The sequence below is a fragment of the Equus caballus genome, chromosome 19, assembly GCF_041296265.1.
Source record: "Equus caballus isolate H_3958 breed thoroughbred chromosome 19, TB-T2T, whole genome shotgun sequence".
Classification (NCBI taxonomy): domain Eukaryota; kingdom Metazoa; phylum Chordata; class Mammalia; order Perissodactyla; family Equidae; genus Equus; species Equus caballus.
The window spans coordinates 48,705,210-48,715,844 of NC_091702.1; the positions used below are offsets into that span (position 1 = coordinate 48,705,210).

General features: G+C 41.3%; 1 pseudogene; it reads left to right on the top strand.

Moving 5' to 3' along the window:
- The first annotated feature begins 8,584 nt into the window (after positions 1 to 8,584).
- Positions 8,585 to 8,899, top strand: LOC111768990 (cyclin-dependent kinase 2-associated protein 1 pseudogene; annotated as a pseudogene).
- Positions 8,900 to 10,635: the final 1,736 nt, after the last annotated feature.

Consider the following 10,635-nt stretch of genomic DNA (forward strand, 5'->3'; position numbering starts at 1 on the left):
ATTTTTTGTTTAATTGTTGAGAAATATAAGAAGTAAATGCATCGCTAAAAAAGCAAGTAATTTGAAAGTTCTCGTTTAAAAATAAGAAATTAAAATATGCACCATCTCAGCAGATTTTGCAAACGAAATGTCTTTTTATGGCATTTATTTCTCTTTTCTTTGATTACAGAGAAAATATGGAAAGAACAGAGAGAAAAAAAGCAGATTTTTGGCACTGCCCTAGAGATAGCCACTATTAACTTTTGGAGTCTACTATTTTTTAACCTGCTTTTTTCTCTTCATATATATAATAATTGGCTTAATCTATCATAAAATATTACTACAACACAACATTATGTTATGATTGCATAGTATTCCATTGTGTGAATGTACCATAATTTGTTTAAGCAATCCTCTTTTTGGCTAATTGGCTGTCTCCAATTTCTCATTATGATAAATAATGTTGTAATAAACACACTTCTACAAAAATCTTTTTTGCACGTCTTGGATTATCTTTTAAGGTGACTTCTGAAACCATTTTTTTTGCTTTCTGAAGGCTGGAGTAACTGACTTGAGAGAGAGCTTTCAGGCGCTGATTTTCCTCTAGCTCAGGCTCTCCCAGGAGTGTTGACTGTCTGGTTCACAGAGGTGTCAGTCACTGGCAGGCTTGATGCTGGTCACTAAGGCAGCTGCATCATTCTTAATGGACAGGCTCATGATTAGTAAACTCTTCATTTCCATCTTGAAACCCTCGAATTGTTTTTGCCATTCTATTCAAACCAATTTAAAAAAAAAAAAAAAAACACATCCTGAACTGACCCACACGCCAACTTTTGGATGCAGCTGAAATTAATTTTGGTGTGTTTAAGAGGAGGTTGAGAACGGTTCTCCGAGATCTGTTATTTTTAGTTTTAATAGCTGTTCCTGTGCCTTCCCAAGGCCGGTTCACGGTTAAGTTTATCAGATCTGTAACGTACATTTTAATTAACTCCATGGTGGAGCCAAGCAGAATTCTGCAACACTTAATTGAAATTTTGGAGAAACTTCACGAGCATCTTAACACACAGTTTAGGCCTGTTAATGTGACTCAGAAATAAAGACATCTTTGGCTCACAAACTGCCGCCCTTACATTAGCAGTCTCCCTTGAATCCCAGCAGGCAGAAAATGAAGTCACTTTGGACCGAAGCCTAAGAATACAATGACTTCAGAACACAAAATCTTCACTTAGGGAGGAGTTCATAATAGTCATCCTGACGAGAAGAATTTAAACTCCCCTGGACATTAGTGAAATTGTTTATGTTCAAATAGCCAAAAAGATGGGGGGCCGGGGGAGAAGGATAGAATTTTCTCCTATTTATCTGTTTCCTTTCATTGTTTTTCCTTTATTGGTGGTTTTTGATAGCACAATATCAACAATCATAATCATAATCATGATACAATAGTTCTCATCATTTCATCACCATTAAAAAAAAGAGGAAAAATTCAGGTTTATGCCAGCTGACTTAATTACTGGTAAACCCGAATGATTAAAATAAAATCTTTTTCTGTCAATATAAGTAACAATGTTCTGAGTGTCTTGGGTTTCCAAGCTGCAGCAGCTGAAAATTAAGTTTATAGCCTATGGCAAAAGCAACGCATCTTAAGATATGTCAGAGTTTCTGGCAGAAAACAACTGGGGAAACTGGGCATAAAGAAATCATAGAATTTTCAAGTTAATTCCTAATATTTTTAGCAGTCCTGACCCCAGAAAAATTATAATCAGTTTTAATAAAGGCCAATTCAAAAGCAGCAGTGTAGGACTTGGCGCTCATGGCGCCCTTCATAGTCATGGCTTGTTTTCTTATAAACCTCTATTGTACAATGTATAAAAATTGGATAATGCTGCCTGCCTGGCTCATTAAGAGTTTACAGGCGTTTAAACTAAAAGGCTGCCAGAGAAAGAAAGAGAAGCCTGCAGAAGGGCGGGGAGAGGAAGCCAGAGGAGAAACAGAGGCTGTGCTGAGACCTTGGGGGAGCAAGGAGACCTGGGGCATGATCCCAACCACACCTTCCTCTCCCACACCTGAGCCAGAGCAACGTGTGCCCAGCACAGAGTGACTGCAGAATAAAAGCTGCCTCGTATTCGCTCTTCATAATCAAAATGAAGACAATTATGTGCTCTTCCATCATCCATTTGTAACTCAAGGTGGAGTAGAGTTGGGAACCTGGGGAAAACGCCTGGGGTCAATGTGTGCGGGCATTGCTATGACTGTGGGCAGAGAGAGCAGAAGCAGGACCTGGTAAGATGAGTCGGGGCTTATTGCCAACGCTAGCCAGCCTAGAAGGACAGGATTGGTTTTCTCCTTGGGGAATATGACATATGTCACCAGAGGACAAGGCCCCATTCCCTGACTCGGCACATAGAAAATAGGGACTGCTGGGGGAGGATCCACGGGATTTGAAACGCCAGCAACAATAATAAACGACACTAGCACTTTAGAGCTTACAAAGCACCTTCATCTTTTTTTCTCCTTTCTATTCTATGGACTCCTCACATTTCCAAACGTGGGCAAACTCTTAAGAGAAATGATGCCTGAAATAGTGTGTAATTCCCAAGTTGCCAGAGAAAGATCCAGTAAGGGGGCCTAAATAAAATCATGAGAGAACCAGGTTCTGAGGGAGTCATCAGCACACAGCAGTGTGTAGCAAGTGGACTTGCTGTGCTGGTAGGCTCCCCCAGTACGTTCAACTTTTTCTGCTCCCCTGGGAGTGTTCAGAGAGATGGAATTTTCTATGACTTATGGAGAAGAGCAAGTGCAGGCCAGTCCCACCCAGACTGCAGTAAAAAGCCACCAGATGGAACTGAGAGGAGCCTGCTGCCTCTAAGCCTTCATTCCTCTCCCAGGTGAACATGTGACATTTCCAGAGGGAGACAACACTATTCATCTTTTTTCCAATCCAGTGAGGCTGGCAATCCCAAGTGAGGAAGTCCATGACCAAGACTGACTTCTCATCCACGCTTCAGATTCCCAGTGCATGATTTGGCCCTGGGAAAGAGGGTTCCACCTCGATACAATAACTCTCACGAAGTTTCAAATAGCCTGAAACTTCCAATATCTAGTCTTGCCTTCAATATCATAGCTCTGTGCATTGCTAACACAAATCTACTCCACCTATAGAGGGCATTAACTCCTGCAGAACCAAAGCCAACGGCTCTTCAGTGTTACCATTCATAGAAAGGCTCTAGCATTTGCTAAAGCCAGCTTTAGTCTTGCCCCCACTGTGAAAGCCTGTGACCCTAAGGATTCCTGAACCATGGATGCAGCAGCACCATCTATGGGTCCAGCAGTCTGAGCTATTTCAGGCATTAATTCACTCATGGAGGCATAGGGGAGACTGTAGGTTTAGGGGATGGGAAAAGCATTCAACGGAGGTGCCTCCTGGCTTTCTGCATAAGCCTAAGTAAATCCTCATTCTGCCTCACAGCCCTGGGGGAAAATGAGGAGGCCTGGGGACTGCTGGAGACAGATGGGGAGTTCCCCAGGCCTTCTGATCAGGCCTGCAAGTTGGCCAGTAGAACGCTAACTTGAGGTTTGGTGGTAAGGGAGCCACAACTGCCGTAGACCCTCTAAAGCTAAGTGGGTGGCAAACAGGCCTTCCGAAGGCTCCCTCTCACGTCCTCCTAAGCAGCTGCGTTATAGGCTGGAACTTCTCTGGGCTTTTCACTGTTCTAGTTGCCACGTCTGTCTTCCATGAGCATTGGTAAAGAGAAGACCCAGTGAAGGTGATTCAGCAAGAGAGAACTAGCAAGGGAGAAGAAAGACAAGCAAAGAGAAAGTTGGAGAATGAGCAATTTAGTGGAATGCAGGGAAGAGCAGCGGGAGGACTGGGAAAGAGCCTTTACTGTAGCTGCCCCCCACCCCCAACCCCCGGGCCCTCAGTGTGTGATACACACTATTTACATCCTATCTTTTGACCAAACCCCGTAACAAAGATTTTTGCATTAACAGGTAGGTGTCTTTATTTGCGTTTCATAGATGGAGACATGAAGGCCGAGGACTGAAGTGTCCTTGCCCAAGAACACACAGTGAAGCAGTCGGAAACTTTCCCGGCCCCTCATTTGTCCTCTGGCCTTTGGAGACTATTGATTAGGCCTTAACCATTTTCTGTTCTTTGGAACCTCTCCCTCATGGGGTTCCAAGATGCAATCGGCCGTGGCTATTCACACTTCTTAATTAGAGAGCATTGTACTGTTATTTTTTGAGAATTATACCAAAGCATCAGAACAATGAAAATCAATTACGGGATCTGAGAGATGGAAGGAAATTTTAAGATCGCTGAGCTCATTCTCCTCATTTTCTAGATTAGGAAACAGTACAGTCCAGAGAGGTGAAGCAGTTTATCAAAATCAAATAGCTGTGCAGGAAAAGCCGCAATTGCAATGTCGATATCTTTACTTCTAGGAAGCTATCTACCCAAGAGTCTTACCAGACACAGATTTGTTTCTTTTTTAATGCCCAATCCAAAGTATTTAGCATCCCCAGAGCATTCCAAATGAGTGAACAATAGCAAAGAACTCAGTGTGATCCAAAGCACTGACTTCTGGTGTTTCTTCAAGGGTGTTTTTGGCTTTCAATCTGTTAACCATAAGAAATATTGAACTTAGCAAAGTACATCGAAGTTTTCTAGGCAACATGTTAAGAACAGCTGAAACTAATTAAATGCTAATCAATTTTACCCTGTCTGATGCAGAGTGGAAAAAATGTTCCAGAGGTCTCTCCGCCCTGAGATGTTCTTGGCAATAGGTCTCTGTGCTGTGGGCCCCTCCCATCCCTCTTAGTCATGTACACTCAGGAAAAGGAGACTTGGCCAACTCCCTTCAGATCTGAGAGGAGAGCAGAAGCCAGCTCAGACTTTTCCCTTGAAACAAAAGTTCACCCTGGGAGGAGAAGGCTGCAGACCCTGGGACAATGCACAGCACAGTTGAGAGAACAGGAGGGACTGAGGAAGGCGGTGAAGTCCAGCCACCCTATCGATCCTCTGTGGCCACCTCTGGATTTACCAAACATCTCTATTACCTTATGTCCTAACACTTCTTCCCCCCAGGACCCACTCTCTTCCAGAGAGATAGGCAGCAAAGCAGATTTTCAAATCCAACAAATCAGGGGTTGAATTTGGGTTCTGCGATTATTAGATAGGATCATAGGCAAGTTATTTAACCTCCCTAAGCCTCAGTTTACTTATTTGTTAAAATGGAGTAATAACACCAGCTTTTAAGAATTAATTGAGATAATGTTTACAGAGTATGTGATACACAGTGGATGATCAACAAATGCTAGTTTTGTCCCACAGCATGCCTCCTATTTAATTGTTCATATACTCTCCTTCTTCTATTCAAATCATTTCAGTTGCTTTTCTATTAGCCCAGTTCAAGTGTGTCACAGTGTGTATGTGTGTCTGTCTGTCTGTCTGACTATCTGCTGTGCCTGTCCTGGAGGACAGATGGATGAGAACACATGTGTTAGGAAGCCACAAGCCAAAGTGCCTGGATTCCCTCCCTGTGTGCAGAATAGGGAGCATACTACTCTTGATTCTGCTCAGGTTTTGTGTCCAGGATAACTATCAGCATCCATCCCCAAGGCCTGAAATCTGAGAGCCTCTGCAAGACAACCACAGTTCACTAATTCGCAGCATCAGTCCATGTGTAAATATTTTTTAATGTGTTAACTTTCATGTAACTACCTGTATAAAAATATCTACACAGGTAGATAGACATGTATCTTAAATTATATCTTTATTTTATTTAATTTTTTCTCTTTAAATCAACTCACATCTTAATTAATTGCATATATTTGTATTAATTAATTAAAAATATATTACTAATTTGGTGCTTTTATTCTTTTCTAATTATGTGAAGGGTAGGAGTGGGAAGGGAGGGAATTATGCACCCAAGTCAAATCACCAAGTGTTTATTAAGATTTGAAAGATACCCAGTGGCTTCTGCTTCCAGGAAGATAGAGAAGATGTACTCTTCCCTATTGCTCCCACTAAGCCCAATGGAGAACCTTGGATATAAAATATAAAACAAACATAAGAAGACTCTGAAAGATAGGGAGAAGACAGGACTTTGGGACCCAAGGAACAGCATGGTGGTGATTTTCCTGGGTTCTTTTCGCCTTGTAGATCCCAGACATGAAGCTGAAGAAGTGTGCAACTTAAAAACACCAACAGATGAAGACAAAAGAAACCCTCAACAAAAGCCTGCTCTCTCTAGCCAAAGGACCAGAAAATGGGCATTGTAGCAAGACAGAAGACTTTTAGACAAAATCCACTCTGCTTCAGGGAAACACCAACGGAGAAACCATGCTTCAACCTCTCCCACACCAGCAAAGTCCTAGTGGGGAGCTTAGACTCCCACCTTCAGGAGGCTTTAGTGAGGTACCCTAATCCCTCTGCTGGGCTGGTACAACAGTGTCGGTGGAGAGCACATGAGGAGCCTCAACTTCTATCCCTACCAAGGAGTAATGAGACATGCCTCAACCTCCCCTCCCTGCTGAGGTGGTATCAGAGGAGGCCTAGTGAAAAGTCAGGGCTTTCCTCATCACCACGTGGAAACCAGGCCACCTCCATCATGGTGCCACTGGAGATCATATGGAGAATCAGAACTCTCAATCCTGTCCCAAAGTAAAGAGAGGCTCCCCACCTTGGGTACCAATGGGAGCTGAGTGAGGAATGTGGACTGCTACCTCCACCTGGCAGTAACAAGGTGGCCATCCCCTTTTCCTGCCAGAGCAGTGTCAAAAAAAGCCAGCTAAAACAGAAGGCTTAAATAAGATCCAGAGTCTTACAACAATATGAAAACATCCAGGTATCAATCAAAAATCACTCATCATACACGAGTCAGGAATACCTCAAACTGAGTGAAAAAAGACAATCAACAGATGCTAACACTGAGATAACAAAGATTTTAGAATTACTTGACAAAGATTGTAAAGCTGCCATGATAAAAATGCTTCAATGAGCATTTACAAACATGTCTGAAACAAAGGGAAAGTAGAAAGTCTCAGCAAAGAACTAGATGACATAAAGAAGAAGCAAATTGAAAGTTTCAAACTGAAGATACAAAAAATGAAATAAAAATCCCAGCTGATGGGTTCAGAAGCAGAATAGAGGGGACGGAGGAAACAAACAGTGAAGTAAAAGATAGAACAATAGAAATTACACAATCTGAACAACAGAGAAAAAATAGACTGGAAAAAATGAACAGCACCTCAGACCTGTGGGATCATAACCAAAGATCTAACATTGTGTCATCAGAGTCCCAGAAGAGGAGAAAGAGGATGGGGCGGAAAACTATTCAAAGAAATGACAACTGAAAATTTCCCAAATTTGGCAAGAGACATATACCTCCAGATTCAAGAAGCTGAGGAAAACCCAAACAGGGTAAACCCAAAGAAACCCATGACAAGATACGTCATTATTAACCTGAAAACTAAAGACAAAGAAAAATTCTTGAAAGCAGTCAAAGAAAAATGACATTATATCTATATAATTTGTATGACAGCAGATTTCTTATGAGAAATCATGAAGGCCAAAAGGAAGTGGCATGATATTTTTCAAGTGCTGAAAGAAAAGAACTTTCAACCCAGAATCCTATACTCAGCAAAAATATCCTTCAGGTGTGAAGGGGAAATCAAGACAATCTCAGCTGAAGAAAATTACAAGAATTTATCACCATAGACCCACACCACAAGCATGGCTAGTTAGAGTTCTCTAAACAGAAAGAAAACAACAAAAGAAGACACGTTGGAACAACAGCAAAGAAAAAAAGGTTAGCAAAAATGTGGGTAAATACAATCGCCTTTTCTTCTGTTGAGTTTTTAAAATTATGTTTGACAATTAAAGCAAAAATTATAACACTGTCTGGTGTGGTTCTAAATGTAAAATATTTAAGACAATTATGTTACAAATGAGGGAAGGTAAAGGGACGTGAATGGAGGTAAGGCTTCTCCAACATTACTTGAACTGGTAAAACGATGACAGCAAAAGACTGACAAGTTAGGTACACATAACATGATACTTATAGCAACTACTGAAAAAGCCATGCAAAGAGATACACTCAAAATACTACAGATAAGCCAAAGTGGAATTCTAAAAATTGTTCAAGTATCCCACAGGAAGGCAAGAAACCAAGAAAACACAGAAATGGAAAACAAAAAATAAAACAGAAGTACTCAAAAGTGGTTGGGGGCCAGCCCCAGTGGCCTAGTGGTTAAGTTCAGCATGCTCCACTTTGCCAGTCCAGGTTTGTTTCCTGGGCATGGACCTACACCACTCATCTGTCAGTGGCCGTGCTGTGGCAGAGGTTCACATATGAAAAGAGGAAGATTGGCAACAGATGTTAGCTCAGGGCAAATCTGCCTCAGCAAAAAAAAAGAAAAAAAAAGTGTTCAGGAGCTTGGCAAACACACAGAGAAGTTCACAAACCAGCATACTGGGCCTAAGCCACGGCTAAATCACCATTGCAATCTGCCCAGCAGCCCAGCCTTGCCACTGCCACACTCACGGGCTTGCCCCTGACTGCACCCAGGTGCCATCTGCCACTAATATGGGGCAGGGGAAGGCATGTCTTACAAACTAAACTTGACTGCACACAGGCCCATGGCCTCCCTCCACAAGGCTGCAAGTGTCCACTCGCCTTTCACCTTCACGGCAATGTTTTCACAGTACTTCTTGCTGCTGAATGACTACAGGCCACCATCCCTAGGCTGTGCTCAGTGAACTGGGGACAGCCAGATACCTCAAAGCAAGTATGCTAAGCTGCTGACCATCATAGAAGGATTGGAAAGTGATCAGACCCGTCTACACCGAGGCATCGCTCATGCTAGAGGACCGGGAAGGGGGTGCTTGGCTGAAACAGAGCAGAAGGCCAGATCCTAGCCACCTTGTCAGGTTTGAAAGGCTCTCCGTTTTTTTACAAGATGAGAAGTCACAGTTCGCATCCTCTGTTTAGATGAAACACGTCTTCAAAATGGTGACTGTTTGCTTTTCCCTCTCCTGGTTCACTAGGCTCTGAACCTACAGAAAAGGTTTGGCAGTTGATAAGGATTTGTACTTTAAGTCGTTAGAAACTATTCAGGTATTTTTTTTAAATCATTGATTAAAAAAATGCACATAAAAGTTGTCTAACATAGCAAACTGTAGTTTGCCTCTAAGATACCAGTGTCTCACTATAATCTTTTTGTTGAATATACTTATGTAAACAGAATTGTTCCTTCTTTCTTTTTGCAAGCCAACACAACCCTAAGGATTTTGGTTTTAATGAATACTGACAGCACACTTGACTTAGTAGCCAGTCCTTGTTGGCCATACATTATAGATTCTGCGTAACGTAACTTTTTTTTTGCTTAAGCATTTGCATGACTATGAGTGCTTTGAAGTCAGTTTAAAAATGCACAAGTTATAAATACAAAAGAAAGAGCAACCAACCAAACAACAATATTGTTCTGAGACTATATAAGATTTCAGTTGTGTTTACTGTAAGTTGATCAAAACATCTGGAATAAAATGATTAAAACTGTTTTCATCTTTGTGTATATTTATTACTTGATATAATAAAGCTTATTTTCATTAACAAAAAAATTAAAATAAATAAAATTAAGTGCAAGACTTAGGCTTTAACATATTTATGATTACATTAAATGCAAATAATCTAAATTCATCAATTAAAAGATAGAAATTGGCAAATTGGATTTAAAAACATGACCCAACTATGTGCTGTCTATAAGAGACTCATCTCAAATATGATGATATAGGCAGGTTGAAAGTAGAAATATGGGAAAGATATATCATGCAAACATTAAGTAAAGGAAAGCAGGAATGGCTATATTAATAACAAAGTAGATGTCAGAGCAAAGCAACTTACCAGAGACAGAAAGAGACATTATATAATAATTAGAGTCAATCCACCAGAAAGATATAATGATCCTAAATATGTTTGCACCAAACAACAGAGCTGCAGAAACTGATAGAACTGAAAGAAGAAATAGAAGAGTTTGTAAGGAAGAGCAGATTTGAGCCACTAGAGGATTGGAGCCCAGAGAATATGACTGGAGCAGAGAACAGGAAAAAGGGGCTTTGCCCTGCACAGATGGGCCGGGCTGGGCACAGGGAGAGACACAGTCTTCGAGGTAAGATGGGGCCCAAGGATTCCAGCAGAGTGTCGTATGCAAGATGATTTCATACCACTGAACTTTTTTTTTATTTTAAAAAGTATTTATTTTAATGTAGGCTATCATTCCCATGTTGACATTGCTTTGAAATGGGGGTGGACTGTCAACATGCCCCCACTGTGTCACACCACCAAGCAGGGACACCACCCACTGTGAACCACAGAAGCATCTAGGCTTAGGGGCAACATCAGTCACCCACCTGGCCAATCTCCAACCTGGACCAAGGAGTTCTTCACACGTGTAAGTTAAGCAGCTATTTTCTTGTATGCATTTAAAAAACAAATTGTCTTTACTATTTGATTGTCCTTGGTTTTTCAACTTTAACTTTTAAAGGTATAACTTCTTTGTTTTCACAATGTTTATGTAAGCAGAGTGTTGAACAAGTATGACCATGACACAATCAAAATCCAACTTTGTATTTTGTTTCCCAGGTCTCCTTTGAAC